Source organism: Ovis canadensis, chromosome 6, assembly GCF_042477335.2.
Source record: "Ovis canadensis isolate MfBH-ARS-UI-01 breed Bighorn chromosome 6, ARS-UI_OviCan_v2, whole genome shotgun sequence".
Lineage (NCBI taxonomy): Eukaryota > Metazoa > Chordata > Mammalia > Artiodactyla > Bovidae > Ovis > Ovis canadensis.
Window position 1 is genome coordinate 69,933,820 of NC_091250.1, and position 21,953 is coordinate 69,955,772.

The window sequence follows — 21,953 nt, forward strand, 5'->3', positions numbered from 1 at the left end:
ACAGCTCTATCACTTGACATTTGAATCAACAAACTGTAAATTCACATTCTCTCTGGGGGCAGTAGCACGGCTTGACTGGAGTATTACACGGAAGACTGCTGTGGTTTTGGAGCACAAACATGCCCTTTTTTCTTGAAACATTTGATGAATGTCCTTAGGGCTTAAAAGTTTGAGTCACTCTTCAAAATTTGCATTTCTTTAGACTCTTAAGGTATTTGTGGCCACCAACACATCATTATCATGTAGAACTGACATAATAGTTACATGAAGAGAAATCCTACCAGAGCTGCAGAATACAAAATACTTGCCTGAGCTGATTAATTGATCATGCCAGTGGCCTTAACTCTGCTTTCCTGCCACCTTCCTGTCAGCTGACACACACAGCTTTAAAATTTCGAGCTTAGTTGGCTCTGCAAGATACATTGTCATCCACCAAAACTACTGCAGTAGACAGCTCCCTCAGATGTCTGAAGGAGAGGAAGAAAAGGAAATCCTTCCAGTTGTAGAAACTTTAAGCATTGTATGCCTGTTCACTTTGCCTGGAAGGAAAACAGGAGGTGGGGATATATGTCAATAGGTAAGGAGTGATTAATCTTTTGGCTGGATGATCAGAGACTTCTATATCTAAAATAACGGAAGCTAGGTGACAAGGAGTTCTACAGAGTATACTTTGCAATAGAGTACTCTGAAAGGGTCTATGACTGTGAGAGGTTTTGTTTTGTTTTTAATATATATATTGTTTGTTTCCCGTTGCAGACTTATTTAAAGATTCCTGGAAAGTTGGAAAATAAACAGAAGTTATTCAGCCTCTTTCTACAACAATCCTATTGTTTTTCACTGAGCTCCTGGAAAGGAGAAAGAGCCTTAAAATCACAGAGGGTGTTACTTTGGGGCATCTCATCAAGGCTGAATTGTCTAAGTGCATGCACAAAGCTTTCAGTTCAGGTCAGTCACTCAGTCAAGTCTGACTCTTTGCAACTCCATGAACCGTAGCACACCAGGCCTCCCTGTTCAACACCAACTCCTGGAGTACACCCAAACCCCTGTCCGTTGAGTCGGTGATGCCATCCAACAGTCTCATCCTCTGTCGTCCCCTTCTCCTCCTGCCCTCAATCTTTCCCAACATCAGGGTCTTTTCCAATAGGTCAGCTCTTCTCATCAGGTGGCCAAAGTATTGGAGTTTCAGCCTCAACACCAGTCCTTCCAATGAACACCCAGGACTGATCTCCTTTAGGATGGACTGGTTTTATCTCCATGCAGTCCAAGGGACTCTCAAGAGTCTTCTCCAACACCACAGTTCAAAAGAATCAATTCTTCAGCACTCAGCTTTCTTTATAGTCCAACTCTCACATCCATACATGACCACTGGAAAAACCATAGCCTTGACTAGATGGACCTTTGTTGGCAAAGTAATGTCTCTGCTTTTTAATATGCTGTCTAGTTTGGTTATCACTTTCCTTCCAAGGAGTAAGTGTCTTTTAATTTCATGGCCGCAATCGCCATCTGCAGTAATTTTGGAAACCAGAAAAATAAAGTCAGACACTGTTTCCACTATTTCCCCATCTATTTGCCATGAAGTAATGGGACCGGATGCCATGATCTTAATTTTCTGACTGTTGAGCTTTAAGCCAACTTTTTCACTCTCCTCTTTCACTTTCATCAAGATGCTCTTTAGGTCTTCTTCACTTTCTGCCATATGGGTGGTGTCATCTGCATATCTGAGGTTATTGATATTTCTCCCGGCAATCTTGATTCCAGCTTGGGCTTCATCCAGTCCAGCGTTTCTCATGATGTACTCTGCATGTAAGTTAAATAAGCATATAAGTTAAATAAGTTAATATACAGCCTTGACATACTCCTTTATCCCATTTGGAACCAGTCTGTTGTTCCATGTCCAGTTCTAACTGTTGCTTCCTGAATACAGATTTCTCAACAGGCAGGTCAGGTGGTCTGGTATTCCCATCTCTTTCATAATTTTCCAGTTTATTGTGATCTGCACAGCCAAAGGCTTTGGCATAGTGAATAACACAGAAATAGATGTTTTTCTGGAATTCTCTTGCTTTTTGATGATCCAGCTTTAGCATTCACTGAAATGATTCCAGTAATGCAAACAATGGGAGGGAGGAAGAAAGACAAAGAGAAAGGAAGAGGAAAGATGGAAGGAAGGAAGGCAGAAGAAAGGAGGAAGGAAAGATTGCAGATTTAAAAGGAAAAAGCAAAAATAAAGCAACAAAGCCCCAAACCAGCTGCTTGCAGATACAAGATTATTGAAAGAGCATCTCTGGCAACAAACTAGCTTTTGGGAAACGCCACTTTGACTCAAATTTCAAGAGCCTGCAGAAGCTTAAAAAACTCAAAGCATAAAAAAAAAAAAAGATTTGGAGAGAAAGATAACTGAGCTTACACATGCGGATTCTCAAGAAACTGCTCCACCCTTTAAATTCTAAAATATCTGAATACTTAGTTAATTATCAGGTGCCACTGTGGTTACTAAGAACAAATTTAAATTCTACAGTCTAAGAAATCCAGAGGATGCCAGTTAAGCTGACACATAAAATTAACCATCATAACTATTATCATAAATAAATGGTAAAATTATCATAAATTTATGATAAATTATCATAAATAAATCATAAAATAATGATTATTTTCCTGAATTCACTTAAACACTTCCATATGTTTAGGGACATATGATATACAGAAGAAGGCTAGGTTGAGGAGAGATTATTGCTGGGTTGACTTAAATTACTTAAATTCACAAGAGATTTGGTTTATTTGATTTGTTCATATGCAATACACGTCAGCAAAACTGTTCAAATAACTAATTTGTTTCATTTGTGATTACTTGATATAATACATCCTATATCATCATATATCATATATATATGACATATGTATATATCACCCCATGATATGAAAATAACATACAAACAGTAGATAGTATCACACACATTTATTTTATAGCACTGCACTTTAGTGATAAACATTTGTTTTATTTATATTGCAATTATGATATTTATTTTGGGAGAAACCATTTTACTGTGGTTGGTGAGTTTTAAAAATGGCCACAATACTTCCTCACATTCCTGTATGCACATCCTTTATGGCAAAGGAGTTCCTTCCATTAATAGTTCCTTCCATCAATTGCTGTTGTTTAATCTCTCAGTCGTATCTGACTTTTTGTGACACCGTGAACTGCAGTACTCCAGGCTGCCTTGTCCTTCACCATCTCCCAGAGTTTGCTCAAACACATGTGCATTGAGTCTGTGATGTCATCCAACCATCTTATCCTTTATTGGTCCCTTCTCCTCCTGCCTTCAACCTTTCCCGGCATTGGGGTCTTTTTCAAGGAGTCCCCTCTTTGCATCAGTTGGCCAAAGTATTGGAGCCTCAGCTTCAGCATCAGTTTTTCCAATGAACATTCAGAACTGATTTCCTTTAGGACTGACTGGTTGGATATCCTTGCAGTCCAAGGGACTCTCATGAGCCTTCTCCAGCACCACAGTTGGAAAGCATCAATTCTTTGGTACTTAGCTTTCTTTATGGTCCAATTCTCACATCCATGGGACTCCCTACGGCATTCCTTAATAGCTCAGTTGGTAAAGAATACACCTGCAATGCAGGAGACCCCAGTTCTATTCCTGGGTTGGGAAGATCCTCTGGAGAAGGGATAGACTACCCACTCCAGTATTCTTGGACTTCCCTTGTAGCTCAGCTGGTAAAGAATCCACCTACAATGCCAGAGATCTGGGTTCAATTCTTGGGTTGGGAAGATCCCTTGGAGCTGGGAAAGGCTACCCACTCTAGTATTCTGGCCTGGAGAATTCCATGGACTGTAAAGTCCATGGGGTTGCAAAGAGTTGGACATGACTAAGGGACTTTCACTTTCTCACATCTGTACATCAATATCTGTAGTCTATTTCCTCACCTCTTGAATGTAGGCTGGTCAAGGGGATTTCCTTTGTTAAGATTCAATATTCTTGAGCATTTGGGCTTGCCTTCTTTGCTGTGGCAAACCCTGAGACCATCACCCTGTGGACAAACTAGCTAATTATTTTAAAATACACAATTCAGTGGCATGGCATTTAATACATTCACAATATTGTACAACCACCATCTCTATGTAGGCTCAAAATATTTCCATACCTTCAAAGAAAATCCATACCTTTTAAGCTACTCATTGTTCCTTCACCCACCCCCTAGACCCTGGCAACACCAATCTGTTTTCTGTCTCTATGGCTACCTATTTTGGATATTTATATAGTTGCCGGGGTCGAGCCCTGGTGGATCCAGGGTGATTCAAAGGTGAGGACGGAGTTGGTGTCCTGGAAAAAACTTATTTAATTACAGATATAGAGGGAGATTAGAAACAGATAGTGTAGTAGGAGAATTAGTGGAGAAAAGAGGCTGAATAACTGGTTTACATGGAATACCAATCACCACCTATGTAGGCCACAGGCGTCTTTCCATTCTCCCAAAGGAGAGGAGGCACTGAGGCCTCCCCGGTCCGATCTCAGAAGCCCAGGCAGAATTAGCAGACTTGGTGAGTACTCACATTTCAGATGGTAATTCAGCCAGGAAAGCGGGGAGCAAGAAAGAAACAACACGGGGGAATCAGTCTTTCCAGAAACTGATCCGATTTCTTTATTTTTCAGGTTTGTTTATATACCTTTTTGTTATACATAGAGATAAATACAGAGTCACGCGGGGGTCAGCAGACCTGACCCTTGCCACAATCAGATGCTTCATATAAAATTATTCAAAGGTCTTATGAGTTTCATCATCTTTTAGCCATGAGGTCTGCTGACATTTTATGGCCCTTTCTGATACCGGTCAGTTAACCAGAAAACTTATTTTTCCAGGGGTGATTTTTTCTTAAATCAGGCGCCATCCTCCAAATAAAGTTGCATTCCTATAGGGTGAGGGTGTAGTGAGTTACAATCAAGAAAGGAATTTACTTAACCTAAGGTTTAACATGATTAATCTTAAAGGTTAATACTTATTTCTCCTATATGCTAGTTATATTCATTATAAGGGCAGGAATATGGAGATTTAGCAGCAAATATTGGCTCAACAAATGTAAACCCTTCACCAATGTTCCCCTTAAGATCTATTTTGTCTTAAGATAGTGATAAAGTTACATTTTTACATAGCATAGTGATTTATAGTGATTTATAACAAAGTACAGTGGTCTACAATAAAAGAGAAAATTCATTAACTCAAAAAGTCTAGTATTGCTAACATCAAAAACTACTATATTTCCTTTTCTATATTCCCAATACATAGGTTAATATATTCCCAGGTGCCTAAGGATATGGAGGCCTGATGGCAATCATTGACTCATCAATGAAAAAAGCCCTATGCTAATACTCCAAACTCTCTGTGCTGTTTATGGCTAAGAGGCTGTTACACAAGCTAGTCTGTCAGCAGAGAGGTTTGACCTGAGACATCCTTGTCACACCCAGGGCAGGGAATTAGCAGTAATTATTGGCAAGACAAATGAAAAAACCCTTCACCTATATAATTCCTAATCAACCTACTAATACTATACTAATGATCTCCTAACTTCTCAAAAGAGTCTGTATTTAGAAAGTTTTAAAACAACCCATGCCTCTCACAGTTGGGAGGCTGTAAACAGTCACATGCAGCCAGATGAGCCTGATCAGGCAGGCCAGATAACCTCCAGAGTTCATGTGTTGAAACACTCTTGTCACGCCCAGGAATTTTTATTAACTGGAGCTGCAAGTTAACTCCTTCTTTGAGAGAAATGGTTATGGGGGAGAGCTCCCTGTAAAGTACTCTGGTTTTGGGGGTAGATGCTCGGGAACAGGGGGTTTCCTGAGGCTTGATCACGCCCTTGCGTATGCCAAGCTTCCTTCCTCATGACCTTTGCCATGGGCAGAGTTCCTCACACTGGCTCCCAACATATAATGCAATCTGACCTTTCATGTCTAGCTTTTTTGAGATTAGCAAAATGTTTTTGAAGTTCATGTATATTGTTGCATGTATTAGCACTTCATTTTTTATGTTGAATAATATTCCATTGTACATATATACCACATGGTCTTTATTCATTCATCCATAGATGAAGATGCAGATTTCACCTTTGGCTATTTCAAATAGTGCCTCTATGGACATTTATGTACATGTATTTGTTTGAATACCTGTCTTTAATTGTTTTGGTTTATAAGCTCAAAGTAGAATTACAGGGTTAGATGGTAATACTCTATTTATATTTATTTATTTATTTATTTACTTTGAGAAACTGTTTCAACAATGCCTGCACCATACCTGCAGTGGTACATTCCCTCCAGTAATGTACAGGGTTTCAATCAATCTCTCCCTATCCCATTCTTGCCAACACTTGTAATATTTTATTTCTATTATTGTTGTTATTATTACAACTATTAGAAATCACTACAAGTCTTGGCAAGGATCGGGAGAGATTGCTGAGGGGCTTCCCAGATGGTGCTAGTGGTAAAGCATCCGCCTGCAATTCAGAAGACATAGGAGATGTGGATTTGATACCTGAGTCAGAAGATCCCCTGGAGGAGGAAATAGCAACCCACTTCAGTATTCTTGCCAGGAGAATCCCATGGACAGAGAAGCCTGGCAGGCTACATAGGGTCGAAAAGAGTCAGAGATGACTGAGAATGCACACACTATATTTACAGCCACTCAAGTCAATGCCAAGTGGTATCTCATTGTCATTTTGATTTGCATTTCACTAATGATAAATGATGCTGAGAATTTTTTCATGTTCTTTTTGTCTATTTGTTTATATTTTTAAAAATATGTCTATTCAAGTCCTTGGCTTATTTTTTTCCAGTTTTATCAAGAAATAAGTGACATAAACTACTGTACAAATTTAAGTCATACAGCATGATAGTTTGATTTACATATGTTGTGAAATGATTATCACAATGGGTTCAGCTAACATTCAGCTTCTCATATAGATATAATAAAAAAGAAAAGAAAGAGAAAGTATATTTCCCCCTTACGATAAGAACTCTTAGAACTTACTCTCTTAACAATTTTCCTATGTGCCATACATCACTGTTGATTATAGTCATAATGTTATATATTACATACCTAGTCCTTATTTATCTTCTAGCTGGGAGTTTTTACCTTTTGACAAATTTCATCTTTTTTTTTTTTCAGGAAAACCCCATATTTATTTAGTTTAACACTGTCCCTGATCTAGAGAGAAAGATGTCAAAAAATCCCACAAAAATTGTAGGAAATACACATAAACAGGTATACCCCTCCTTCCCCCCATGACACCCAGAACCCACAAAACCGACAAGAAAAAATAAGGGCAAAGTTCTGCTCAACAGATAAATTTGTCTTTACTTCTGGAAGATGTTTCCATATCCTCTTTCTTTAGTGGCTACTTGAACCTTCAGAAAAGCAATTTTTCCCTGACCTGACCCAGAGCTTTGGTTTTTATTTTTCATGTTCTTTAACATTGGTGTATTTTTCAGCATGTTAGTAAAATCAGAATGTAGATTTTGTTGCCATGGATGTACACCTTTTTTCCAGCTATAGCACTAGGCTAGCTCTAGGCTGTGATGTTAAACATCTGCCTGTCAACGTTGTCTTTCACCTCAGTGAGCTTCTCCTGATACACCTCAATGGTATTTGTTTCACCTGTCACAATGTGGTCGTTGGCCCGTGTAGGGCTTTAATTGGCTAGCCAAAAGACATGCTGGAAAGAAGAGAATTGGGCTCTGGCATCCTCCAAATCCCTAATTGGCTTATTTTTCTATTTTGTTGTTGAATTCTAAGAATTTTTTATATATTTTGGACATGGGTGTGTGTTCATGTGAACTCAGTGACTCAGTCATGTTCAACTCCTTGCAATACCATGGGCTGTAGCCTGCCAGGCTCCTCTGTCCATGAGATTCCCCAGGAAAGAATACTGGAATGGGTTATCATGCTCTCCTCCATAGCATCTTCTGGATCCTGGGATTGAACCTGTGTCTCCTTTGTCTCCGGCATTACAGGTGGATTCTTTATTACTGAGCCACCTGGGAAGCCCCCTGCACCACCTGGGAAGTCTTATATCTTGAATAGTAGACCTTTTTAAAATATTTGATTTGAAAGTGTTTTCCATCAGCTTATAGGTCTCTTCATTTTCTTGAGGCAGCCAGAACTCTCATATATTACTGGTTGGAATGCAAAGCTGTACAACCATTTTCAAAGTAGTTTGTGACAGTCTTTTGCTGGTAAACAATTGCTGTATGACTCAACATTCTCATTCAGAGGACATTTTCCAAGATAAACAAAAACTTATTTCAACACAAAGACTTTTATGTGAATGCTCATAGAAGCACTATTCATAACTGTTAAGAACTAGAATTAAGGGCGTGTGCATCAAATAAGTGAAAGTTGCTCAGTCATGTCCAACTCTTTATGATCCCACAAACTGTACAGTTCATGGAATTCTCCAGGCCAGAATGCTGGAGTGGGTAGCCTTTCCCTTCTCTAGGGGATCTTCCCAACCTACAGATCAAACCCAGGTCTCCCACATTGCAGGTGGATTCTTTACCAGCTGAGCCACAAGGAAAGCCCAAGAATACTGGAGTGGGTAGCCTATCCCTTCTTCAGTGGATCTTTCCAACATAAGAATCAAACCAGTGTCTCCTGCATTGCAGGCAGATTTTTTACCAATTGATCTATCAGGGAAGCCCTCATCAGATAAGGAACAGATAAACAAAACTAGTTGTGCTCTATGCATATTATGGCATACTTAGCAGTAAAAAGGGATCAACTATTGATACAGCAACAAAAATTGCGGAATCTCAATGTCATTCTATGTAAATGCAGTCAGATTCAAATATATTAACTGTATTATTCTATGTATAAGGAATGTATTAAGTTTCCTAAAAGGCAAAGGAGGTAAGATTGATGGCAAAGCAACAAAGGAAAATATTTCATATCATTTTCTTGGACTTTGTGTAATTTTATACAATTTCTAAAATTTATCAAATAATATTCTTAAAATGAGTATATTTTATTTTATAGGTCATGTTCTTAATAAGTTTGGGAAAGTAAATGCCTTCTTATTTTAACCTAAAAATGAAGAGATAATTATATATATGTATATTATATATAATTATATATTATATTATACTAGTGAAATATTTTATGTCTGAAACAGTAGTTTTGCTATAGAGAAGATGCTGTTTAATTTCAAATATAAATTACATTTTTAGGGAGAAGTCTTATAAATTATTTTTTGTCTTTATATTTTTGCAAATATCAGTGTTTAGCTGTGGTTAAGTAGATATTTTTGCTTTAGGGGAAGGTACCAGAGGGCATAGTAGCACCTGTCAGATTTATATTATTAGCCCAATAATTAGGAGTACACCAAGCAGTGAAAAAAATTTTTTTTTTAATTTTATTATTTCAATTCCTGTAACATTGCTAACCCTGTAAACGTCAAGAAATCATGCAACTCTGTGTCATAATCTTCTGAATATGCTAATCAAGAGTTACCCAAAAACTGAAGCAACCTTATTCATTAAGCATCACAAATAACATTTTTATGTTCCTTATTGCTAAAGTTTCTCATGTATTTTGTAACTAATTACAATCAAGTGTCTTCATCAGGGATGGTCTCCATAGATATTTTTCTGTCTAATAATCTCTTAGATTTCTATATATGCTGCTGCTGCTGCTGCTAAGTCGCTTCAGTTGTGTCTGACTCCGTGTGACCCCATAGACAGCAGCCAACCAGGCTCCCCCATCCCTGGGATTCTCCAGGCAAGAACACGAGTGGGTTGCCATTTCCTTCTCCAATGCGTGAAAATGAAAAGTGAAAGTCAAGTCTCTCAGTCGTGTCCAACTCTTCGTGACCCCATGGACTGCAGTCTACCAGGCTCCTCCGCCCATGGGATTTTCCAGGCAAGAGTACTGGGTGGGGTGCCATTGCCGTCTCTACTATATATGATAGATACACTAAATCAGATCCATTTTTGTCCATTACTGGATTGGATTTTAAAGTCATATGTTGTTACTAGCTTTAATAATCCATCTTTAGTATGAGAAATTGGAGGAACTCAGTGGAATCAATAATAAAAACTCATTTAAAACTCTAGAGGTTTCTTGCATTGGTTTTGTAAGTTGCTTCAGTCATTTCCGACTCTTTGCAACCCTACAGACTGTAGCCCACCAGGCTCCTCTGTCCATGGGATTCTCTAGGCAAGAACACTGGACTCATTGGAAAAGACTCTGATGCTGGGAGGGATTGGGGGCAGGAGGAGAAGGGGATGACAGAGGATGAGATGGCTGGATGGCATCACTGACTCGATGGACATGAGTCTGAGTGACCTCCGGGAGTTGGTGATGGACAGGGAGGCCTGGCACTGCGTTTCATGGGGTCGCAAAGAGTCGGACACGAGACTGAGTGAATGAACTGAACTGAACTGAACTGAATATAGAACTTAGCAGGCATTGAAAAGTTGTAGTTTTCTGGGTATGTATCAGATGCAAGAGACACAGTTTTGATCCCTGGGCCAGAAAGATCCCCTGAAGTAAGAAACGGTAACCCATTCCAGTATTCTTGACTGGAAAATTCAATGGACAGAGATGCTTGGAGGGCTACAGTCCATGGGGCTGCAAAGAGTCATACACAACAGAGGACATCCTAATAATCAGATTTCCATTCTTCCAGCTACCCTTGGGCATTTGGGTTGGGCAAGATATATTTTTCCTAAATTTTTCAAGAGGAGAGACCCTTCAGATTTAGAAAAAAATGTTCCCTTACGTGTGAAATCAAAGTAGCTAAAGTTTGTTTGATAGGAACATCAGTTCAGTTCAGTTCAGTCGCTCAGTCATGCCTCTTTGCAACCCCATGAATCACGGCAGGCCAGGCCTCCCTGTCCATCACCATCTCCCGGAGTTCACTCAAATTCATGTCCTTCGAGTTGGTGATGCCATCCAGCCATCTCATCCTCTGTCATCCCCTTCTCCTTCTGCCCCCAATCCCTCCCAGCATCAGAGTCTTTTCCAATGAGTCAACTCTTCACATGAGGTGGCCAAAGTACTGGAATTTAAGCTTCAGCATCATTCCCTCCAAAGAAATCCAAGGGCTGATCTCCTTCAGAATGGACTGGTTGGATCTCCTTGCAGTCCAAGGGACTCTCAAGAGTCTTCTCCAACACCATAGTTCAAAAGCATCGATTCTTCAGCACTCAGCTTTCTTCACAGTCCAACTCTACTACTGGAAAAACCATAACCTTGACTAGACGGACCTTAGTCAGCAAAGTAATGTCTCTGCTTTTGGATATGCTATCTAGGTTGGTCATAACTTTTCTTCCAAGGAGTAAGCATCTTTTAATTTCATGGCTGCAATCATCATCTGCAGTGATTTTGGAGCCCCAGAAAATAAAGTCTGGCACTGTTTCCACTGTTTCCCCATCTATTTCCCATGAAGTGATGGGACTGGATGCCATGATCTTAGTTTTCTGAATGCTGAGCTTTAAGCCAACTTTTTCACTCTCCTCTTTTCACTTTCATCAAGAGGATTTTTAGCTCCTCTTCACTTTCTGCCATAAGGGTGGTGTCATCTGCATATCTGAGGTGATTGATATTTCTCCCGGCAATCTTGATTCCAGCTTGTATTCCTTTTAGTCCAGCGTTTCTCATGATGTACTCTGCATATAAGTTAAATAAGCAGGGTGACAGCATACAGCCTTGACGTACTTCTTTTCCTATTTGGAACCAATCTGTTGTTCCATGTCCATTTCTAACTGTTGCTTCCTGACCTGCATATAGGTTTCTCAAGAGGCAGGTCACATGTTCTGGTATTCTCATCTCTTTCAGAATTTTCCACAGTTTATTGTGGTCCACACAAGACCATCCCCATGATAGGAACATAACCAGTATTTATTTGTAGGGAGGACTACCTTATTATTATCTTGTTTTTATGTTTGAAAGAGATCTCATAACAAGGCAGTGGCTTATAAATGGTGACATCTTATTATGCAATACTTGATACTGAGTCCCAAAATGATACTGGAATTTTTCTTGCATTTGGAAATATTAGGCTAAGTTTATAGAACTGTAGACTTGTAAATCAATTGTGGTGCTTGAATCATTTATTTTGTTTGATGCATTTATTTCTTGTTATCCCAAGCATTGGGATATGATGGCCTGGAAAAATCCCCATATGATTAACAATTGTTATTCTTTTTCTCTGGTCACTTCATTTACTTTCCTCCATCACCTCTTTTCAATTCCTGTCACATTGTTCCATTGAAAAAACAAGGTACAAGAGAGAATTTGTTGTAAAACGTAGTAAGAACTCTAACTAATTGATAGATCTAGATTGTAACCAGAGGCTATTTTTACTAGGTTCTTTTACCTAATCATTGAATTGAGATCCTTCTGTACTTTGTAAGTCAAACAAAAATTGCTTTATCAAAATCATTGATATCAACATTATTCTGATAGTTTTTGGCACTTAGTTTAAACACATCACACATGCACACACACAAACACATAAACAAAAAATCTTCTTACTATTAAAACATCACAGCTCAAGAAACACTCTGTTATTAAAGTAACAGGCTTTATTATTATTATTATATATAATGCCCAATATTCATCATTTTCGTGATTTCTATGCTGGGCCCAAATATTTTCAGTTCAGTTCGGTCGCTCAGTCGTGTACAACTCTTTGTGACCCCATGAACCACAGCATGCCAGGCCTCCCTGTCCATCACCAACTCCCGGAGTCCACCCAAACTCATGTCCATTGAGTCGGTGATGCCATCCAACCATCTCATCCTCTGTCGTCCCCATCTCCTCCTGTCCTCAATCTTTCCCAGCATCAGGGTCTTTTCATATGAGTCAGCGCCTTGCATCAGGTGGCCAAAGTACTGGAGTTTCAGCTTCAACATCAGTCCTGCCAATGAACACCCAGGACTGATCTCCTTTAGGATGGACTGGTTGGATTTCCTTGCAGTCCAAGGGACTCTCAAGAGTCTTCTCCAACACCACCGTTCAAAAGCATCAATTCTTCAGCGTTCAGCTTTCTTCACAGTCCAACTCTCACATTCATAGATGACCACTGGAAAAACCATAACCTTGAATAGACAGAACTTTGTTGGCAAAGTAATGTCTCTGCTTTTGAATATGCTATCTAGGTTGGTTATAACTTTCCTTCCAAAGAGTAAGCATCTTTTAATTCATGGCTGCAATCACCATCTGCAGTGATTTTGGAACCCAGAAAAATAAAGTCAGCCACTGTTTCCCCATCTCTTTGCCATGAAGTGATGGGACTGGATGTCATGATCTTAGTGCTCTGAATGTTGAGCTTTAAGCCAACTTTTTCACTTTCCTCTTTTCACTTTCATCAAGAGGCTCTTTAGTTTTTCTTCACTTTCTGCTTTAAGGGTGTTGTCATCTGCGTATTTGAGGTTATTGATATTTTTCCTGGCAATCTTGATTCCAGCTTGTGCTTGCTTCATCCAGCCCGGCATTTCTCATGATGTACTCTGCATATAAATTATATAAGCAGGGTGACAATATACAACTTTGACCTACTCCTTTCCCAACTTGGAACCAGTCTGTTCTTCCATCTCCAGTTCTAACTGTTGCTTCTTGATCTGCATACAGATTTCTCAAGAGGCAGGTCAGGTGGTCTGGTATTCTCATCTCTTTAAGACTTTTCCACAGTTTTTTTGTGATACACATGGTCAAAAAAAAAGAGAATTCTTTTCTTTATTATATATACATAATAAAGGTATTACTTTTATGATTCTTCTTCAAATTATTGTTAACTTATAGAAAATATGTCAGGAATGTGGAGTAAAACGGTGATGTGATAGTGAAAGTGTTAGTCATTCAGACATGTCTGACTCTTTGCAGCCCCAGGGACTATAGCCTGCCAGGTTCCTCTATCCATGGAATTCACCAGGCAAGAATACTGGAGTGGGTAGCCATTCCCTTGTCCAGGGTATCTTCCTGACCCTGGGATTGAACCCAGGTCTCCTGCATTGCAGGTGTATTCTTTACCATGTGAGCCACTAGGGAAGTCCCCAAATGTGATAATAAGCACTATATGGAACTATACAAGACACAAAGACAAAATTTTCTACATGCTATTGACTCACTGTGTCTAACCTACTTAATTTCAGAATTATTTATGTGAACCAACTAACACTTCTCTTGTAATATAAGTAAGACTTAATTTCAAAATCATATTTTAAAATGCATAAATCATAAATAGCTTGTATTAAGTAATAAATGTTCTATTATTCATTATTTGTTGTTTTACTTACTTTTAGTACTTTTCTGGGAAGTTCAGTGGCATAATAAAAACAATTACAGAGAAATGAAGCAAATACAGTATAATTTATTTTGTCTTAAGCTTATTCCCTAAAAAAAAAGTAGTTTGATGAATTTTAAGCCAGTCAAAGCAGATGGTCTAGTATCAAAAAATGCTTATAATCTTAAAAAGAAAAAAATTATGCCATACTGTCATTTATGTCATTGTGAATTTATTACTTTAACTTCCTGATTTCTGATAATACTTTGCAAAGAAAACATTCTAATGACAAATTATTAGCTACAAAATCAGCATTTTCAAACTGCCTTGAGAAGAAGAGTATAAAGACAATCAATCTTTTATAAGATGGAAAAATCCATTTGTGAATCAGTCAGAAAATTAAATAAAAATAGTTATGAGAGTGGCTTATTCACCTATAGTAGCTATATTAGGTTAAAGTTCCCTTTATGAAAATATTTTCCAGGACAAAATCAAGTAAACTTACATTTAAATGAAACTAATTAATAATAATAGTAGGTACTTCTATACTTCATGCTTAATTCCATACACTATTTCATTTGTTATATATATATATATATGTGTGTGTGTGTGCTCAATCCATATAACAATTCTATGTCAAGTGTATTATTATTATTATTTCATTTTTTTATATTGCTATTTTAGAAGTAAGAAAACTGAAGTACAAAAAAAAATTTTGCAGATACATATCCAAAGAATACAAGGTGCAGCTTAGACTCAAATCTAAGTGTTGAATTCAAAGATTTTTTTTTCTTTTTTTTTAAGAATTATGCTGTGCTGCCTTTCAAGATTAAAATACTAACTTTAACAACCAGCTTTATGTCTGTGAGGAAATCCCACTTGCAGAACAACTCTTCTCAGGTCATCACTGGTCTTAAAAAGGTTGCCAAGATCAGGTCTTCTCTTAAAAATATGAGCTTGAACTTCTATAGTGGGAACTATGCTTTTCTCAGAAGAACTACCCTGATTTAAGCTGCCAAGAACAGTATCAGCCTAGGGGTAAAGCCTGGGGCCAGAAGCAAGGTGGAGAATTCTATCTGAGCACATCCCCCAAAGTTAAGGGTTGCAAGTCAAAGTGACTCAAGAAAAAAGAAAATCTTGAAAAGATACATGAACTTCAGTGTTCATTGCAGCACTACTTACAATAGCCGAGACATGGAAGCAACCTAAATTTCCATCAACAGAGGAATGGATAAAGATGATGTGGTATATACATACAATGGAATATTTCTCAGGCATAAAAAGAATGAAATAATGTCATTTGCAGCAATACCAATGGACCTGGAGACTATCATACTAAGTGACGTAGGTCAGGTAGAGAAAGAGAAAATTATATATTTATATGATTTCTATGTATAATCTAAAAGAATTACACAAATGAATTTATTAAAAAAAATAAGCTCTCTCAGACTTCATAAATGAACTTATGGTTACCATTGGGCAAGGTTTGGGGAGAGGGATAGATTGAAAGTTTGGGATTAACATGAACACACTTGTTCAGTTGCTCAGTCATGCCCTACTCTTTGCAACCCCAGGACTGTGGCACCCCAGGCTTTCCTATCCTTCATCTTCCCCCAGAGCTTGCTCAAACTCATGTCTATTGAGTCAATGATACCATCCAACCATCTTGTCCTCTGTCATCCCCTTCTCCTCCTGCCTTAAATCTCTCCCAGCATCAGGGTTTGTTTTTTTTTTTTTCTCCCAATGGATTGACTTTTTGCATCAGGTGGCTGAAGTATTGGAGCTTCAGCTTCAGCCTCTGTCCTTCCAATGAATATTCAGGGTTGATTTAGGATTGACTGGTATGATCTAGCTGTCCAAAGGACTCTCAAGAGTCTTCTCCAACACCACAGTTCAAAAGCATCAATTCTTCAGTGCTCAGCCTTCTTTAGAGTCCAGCTTGCACATCCACACATGACTACTGGAAAAACCATAGCTTTGACTAAATGGACCTTTGTTGGCAAAGTTTGAATGTGAAGTTTTAAACTCATTTTTTAACTTTCCTTATTCACCTTCATCAAGAGGCTCTTTAGTTCTTATGTTAAATATGTACACACTACCATATTTCAAATAGATAATCAACAAGGATCTATTGTATAGTAAAGGAAGCTCTGCTTAATATTCTATACTAACTTAGATAGGGCAAGAAATTGAAAAAGAATAGATATATATGTATATATAAAAAATGTTTAAAAAGTTTATAAAAAAATTGCTGTGCAAATGTGATCTGTATTTCTAAGACAGTAACCTGCAGTTTACAAACTGAAATTTTAAGTAATACTAGTAACAACAGCAATGGAATTATTGTTATTGAGAATAAATAAATCTGAAAATATATATGCAAGACTTCCATCCAGAAATCTGTACAATTGTTGAAAATTTTGAACAAGGACTGAAATAATGGAGAAATATCTTATATTGAGTCATAGGAAATATCAGTATCACACAAGTATTTATTATTTTTAAATGATCTATAGATTTGTTATAACTTCAAAGAAAATTTCAATAAGGTTGTATGATAAACGTGACAAACTGAAACTAATAATGAATATGCAGCAATATTTCTAATATACAACCAAATCTTGTTAAAAAGATCATAAATTAGTATGATGTAAACAAAAGAAAAAAAAGACAAATGACCAAGAGGAAAGTATATTGAACCCACTGACCCCTAGATGAATGAAAATTCTATATATATGACAAAGATGAAATTGAAGACATGTGAAGGAAAACAAAATATTAAATAAATGAAACTGAGAAAGCTAGTTCATAAGTAAGAAAGGAGTGATAATTATGTATTATGAAAAAATGAAACCCAGATAAAATAGGAAAACATTAGAAAAAATTTTAACTAAAGGGTCATTAATATTTAAACATTGAAAGAGAAACATATTCTTTAAGCAAGCTCCCTAAATGATTTTTTGTAAAAGAAAAAAAACTGATACATTTCACACTATAAAAATTAAAAACGTGTCACTCTAAAAAGCATTGCAACAGAAGCAAAAAGACAAGTCTGTTGGTTGAAAGTAATAGAAAGAAGTATAAAGAGCTGAGGCTAGATTAGTATATAGATTATTTTTTAATTAAAAAATTAAAGTAGCAGAAATAATATAATGAGATGTGTAGACATTTAGAAGTGTCAGTACACATGGACAACTAATACAGAGAAGTATACTCTGTTTCATAAAAATCAAGAAAGCATGAATTAAAAACAAAATTAGAAACTACATTTTACTAAAGAGTTGGCAGAAATGTTGGCTGGGATATGGATTGTATGGTATTACCTGCTGATGTTCAGGGTATGTTGCTAAAACGACGTTGGAAAACAATTTGGTTTGTCTTGTAGGACTGAACGTTAAAATCCTTTGTGTTCTAACCATTCATTTTCTTAATATAATCTCTGGAGAAACTTTTGAACTTTGGTGCAGGAATGTGCAAAATGTTCATGTGTGATTGCATGCTTAGTCACTCAGTCATGTCTGACTCTTTGTGACCCTTAGGACTATAGCTCACAGGGGCCCCCTGTCCATGGGTTTTTTCAGGCAAGAATACTGGAGTGTGTTGCCATTTCCTCTTCCAGGGGTTCTTCTCAACACCAGGGATTGAATCTGCATCTCCTGTGTTTCCTGCATTGTAGGCGGATTCTTTACCCGCTGGGTTTTATTTTATTTTTATTTTTTTGCTAGGTAAACATGGTCAATCTGTATGAAAATGGATAATAAAGATGTAATAAATTCATCATATTCTGTAGTGTATGAATAAATGTATTGCAACTATTCTCAACAGCATTAATGAATCTTAAAACTTAAGATGTTGCAAGTTTCAGGATACTATTTGTACAGTGATGTTTTTATGAAATTTAAAAATAAGTAAAACTAAATTGTGTGTTTTACAACTTGTAAATTTTACATACATTCTTCACTGTGTATTGAATATTACTTTGAAAGGATAAAACAAAACAAATAAATAATTTGAACTCATTTTTACTTACATGTAACTTTTTAAAAAGTTAATTCAGAAAGTGGTTGCTCCTTTCAAATCTGACCACTCTTCATCATACCTTTTTCCCCACTGACTCTCCACTTTAGTCGAACATTTCTACATTTTATCCTGTAAAGCTAATCTGCTTATTTTTGTTTTATTATATGAATTGATGTTAATCCTTTTAGACGAATTAAAACTTTTTTGGTGTTTCAACATGATTTAACTAAAAATCATGTCAAAATTTTGTGACTAAAATATATAAGCATACTTTATCTGATTTAATTTCTAAAACAAACATTTAAGGTAATTATGTGGATTATTCTAGGCTAATTTATGTGCATGTAAATAAAAATAAAACTCAAATAGCTTAAAGGGGGAATAAAAGGAATCTATCATTTCAGTTTTGAATACTTATGGACTAGTATGATTTTTGGGTAACTGTCCATATGCTGTGTGGGATCCCTATAAGCAGGTCCAAAATTACATGGTCTTCACATATGTTATTGTGGAAATAAGAACTAAAAAAAAAGACACCCATGTTCATTGCAATCTGCATGCTCATGGTTGGAACAGTTTTCCTTGTTATTTCATGGTCTCAGAATTGCCTTTAATCTTTTTTTTTTTTTTCTTTTCCAGTGGATAGGGCTTTGTTGGACTTAGATGGCTTGACAATTGAGAGAGGCAATGGGATCTGATTGGATGAGGGCTGAATGTATGTGTAGCCAAGGAGGAGTGAGTGGTATTCTTGGAGGTAATTTCAAGAAATAGATGTTTTGCCCTATCGTTATGGATACGCAAAAGATGCTCAAGAGTCTTTAGCTCCAGCAAGGCACTGAAAGTGAAAGGGAAAGTCACTCAGTCGTGTTCAACTCTTCGCAACTCCATGAACTGTATAGTCCATGGAATTCTCCAGGCCTAAAAATTGGAGTGGGTAGCCTTTCCCTTCTCCATGGGATATTCCCAACCCAGGGATTGAACCCAGGTCTCCCACACTGTGGACAGATTCTTTACCATCTGAGCCACAAGGGAAGCCCAAGAATACTGAAGTGGGTAGCCTATCCCTTCTCCAGTGGATCTTCCCAACCCAGGAATCAAACCAGGGTCTCCTGCATTACAGGTGGATTGTTTATCAACTGAGCTATGAGGGAAGCCCATTGGTGAATCACAAAAAGCACTTTCTTTAAAGGTATGGGAATGAAGCAAGAGTCTTTGTAGATATAAGAGTGCATTGGAGGAAGTTAAGACAGGGAGAGCAGTAGAGAATATTCTTTCAAGGGAAACAAAATAGAAGAAAAATACAGAGTTATGTGTAGAGATAGACTTGAAGTTAAAGACATTGTTGAAAAGCAGAAGAGGCACTCCAGAGTTCATTTTGGAAATGATCTATTTCTTGAGTAATCAAACTGCCAAGTCTTGTGGTTGTATCCAGAGTTTCTTTCTAATAGATGGTTTATAACAATGAATGTCAAGCTTTGCTAATTTTTCCTCCCTTGGGGATAGGTTAAAAACGAATGTAATTTTTGTTAAATCCCATAGATATGGTAACACTTCCCTAAACACAATAATAGAAAATGTAATAAAAATTAGTCCTTTCCAAATTAAGAACATATAATTAAGGTAATTTTATTTATGATGTCAGCAGTAATAATAAGTAAAATATCATAATACACCTTAGAAAGAAAGTACAAGACACAAGCCAACAGGAAAATTTTAATGAAAGACGTTTAAAAATAAAAGGTCCCCCAAATAGCTGAAATCAACATTTTCTTAAATGGAGTGCCTGACAAATATTTTCTAAATAAATACTTGTTTAATAGATAGATAAATTAAAAAGTATTTCTCAAGGGAAAGAAACTGCTGACATATCCTGACCTGTTGCAGCTTCCTATTGCAAAACCTGAACTCCCTTACAAACAGGTGTGAAATCAAAGAACAGAATGAGGGACTGGGTAGTCCATGTGCTCCAATATATTTAAAAGGAAAGGTCTGCCCATGATATATTATTGATTGACCATTTCAAATTGTTCTCCTTCTTATTGGGTATTTGACTTGGGGCAAGTCTCTAAGCTTTGACAGATTCTAGATATAGACATAGAGATAGAGATAAAGATATAAATGTAGTTATAGATGACAAGATACAGATACAGAAAGCCAATATCAGTACCTCTATGCTGTGCTGTGCTGTGTTAAGGTAATTCAGTCATCTCCAACTCTTTGTGACCCTAGAGACTGTAGCCCACTAGGCTACTCTGTCCATGGGATTCTCCAGGCAAGAATACTGGAGTGGGTTGCCGTGCCCTCCTCCAGGGGATTTTCCCAGCCCAGGGATTAAACCTGCATCTCTAAAGTCTCCTGCATTGACAAGTAGGCTCTTTACCACTAGCAAAACCTGGGAAGCCCATCTCTACCTATACCTCTCTCTAAATATATTAGACTACTTGTCATGTCGATTATTTGTGAAGATTAAATTATGCCATTCATAAACTACTTTCTACATTCTCTATCACATAGTATCACCTTACCTGCCTCCTGAAAACCTGTATGGAGGTCAAGAAGCAACAGTTAGAACTGGACATGGAAACATGGACTGATTCAAATTGAGAAAGGAGTACATCAAGACTATATATTATCATCCTATTTATTTAACTTATATGCAGAATACATCATGTGAAATGCTGGGCTGGATGCAGCACAAACTGAAATCAAGATTTCTGGGAGAATTATCAATAACCTCAAGCATGCAGATGACACCAACCTTACAGCAGAAAGTGAAGAGAAACCAAAGATCCTCTTGATGAAAGTGTAAGAGGAGAGTGAAAAAGCTAGTTTAAAATTCAACATTAAAAAACCAAGATCATGGCATCCAGTAGTATCACTTCATGGCAAATTGATGGAAAAACAATGGAAACAGCGACAGACTTTATTTTCTTGGCTCCAAAATCACTGCAGATGATGACTGCAGCCATGAAATTAAAAGATGTTTGTTCCTTGGCAGAAAAGCTATGATAAACCTAGATAGTGTATCAAAAAGCAGAGACATCACCTTATTGACAATGGTCCTTACAGTCAAAACTACAGTTTTTCTATTAGTCATGTATGGATGTGAGAGTTGGACCATAAAGAAGGCTGGCACCAAAGAATTGATGCTTTTGAACTGTGATTTTAGAGAAGATTCTTGAGAGTCCCTTGGACTGCAAGGAGATCAAGCCAGTCAATCTTAAAGGAAACCCTAAATATTAATTGGAAGGACTGATGCTGAAGCTGAAGCTCCGATACTGTGGCCACCTGATGCATAGAACTGACTCATTAGAAAAGGCCCTGATGGTGAGAAAGATTAAAGGCAGGAGGAGAATTAGATGACAGAGAATGAGATGGTTGGATGGCATCACCAATTCAATGGACATGAGTTTGAGTAGGCTCCGGGAGATGGTGAAGGACATGGAAGCCTGGCATGCTTCAGTACATGGAGTCACAAAGAATCAGACATGGTTGAGTGACTGAACAATAACAATCATATAGTAAAGTCATGATAAATATTATTGTCATTTTTATGATTATTTTAGATTATCTCTATGTTTGGCATGTTGCAACATCTGATCTGAAAGTCATTAATTCTGCCAACATCTGAAGTCCTTGGTTGAAGTCTAGGATT

General features: G+C 37.3%; 1 pseudogene; it reads right to left on the minus strand.

Annotated features, from left to right (window-relative positions):
* Positions 1–7,349: 7,349 nt before the first annotated feature.
* Positions 7,350–7,707, minus strand: LOC138442899 (small nuclear ribonucleoprotein Sm D3 pseudogene; annotated as a pseudogene).
* Between the last annotated feature and the right edge of the window lie 14,246 nt (positions 7,708–21,953).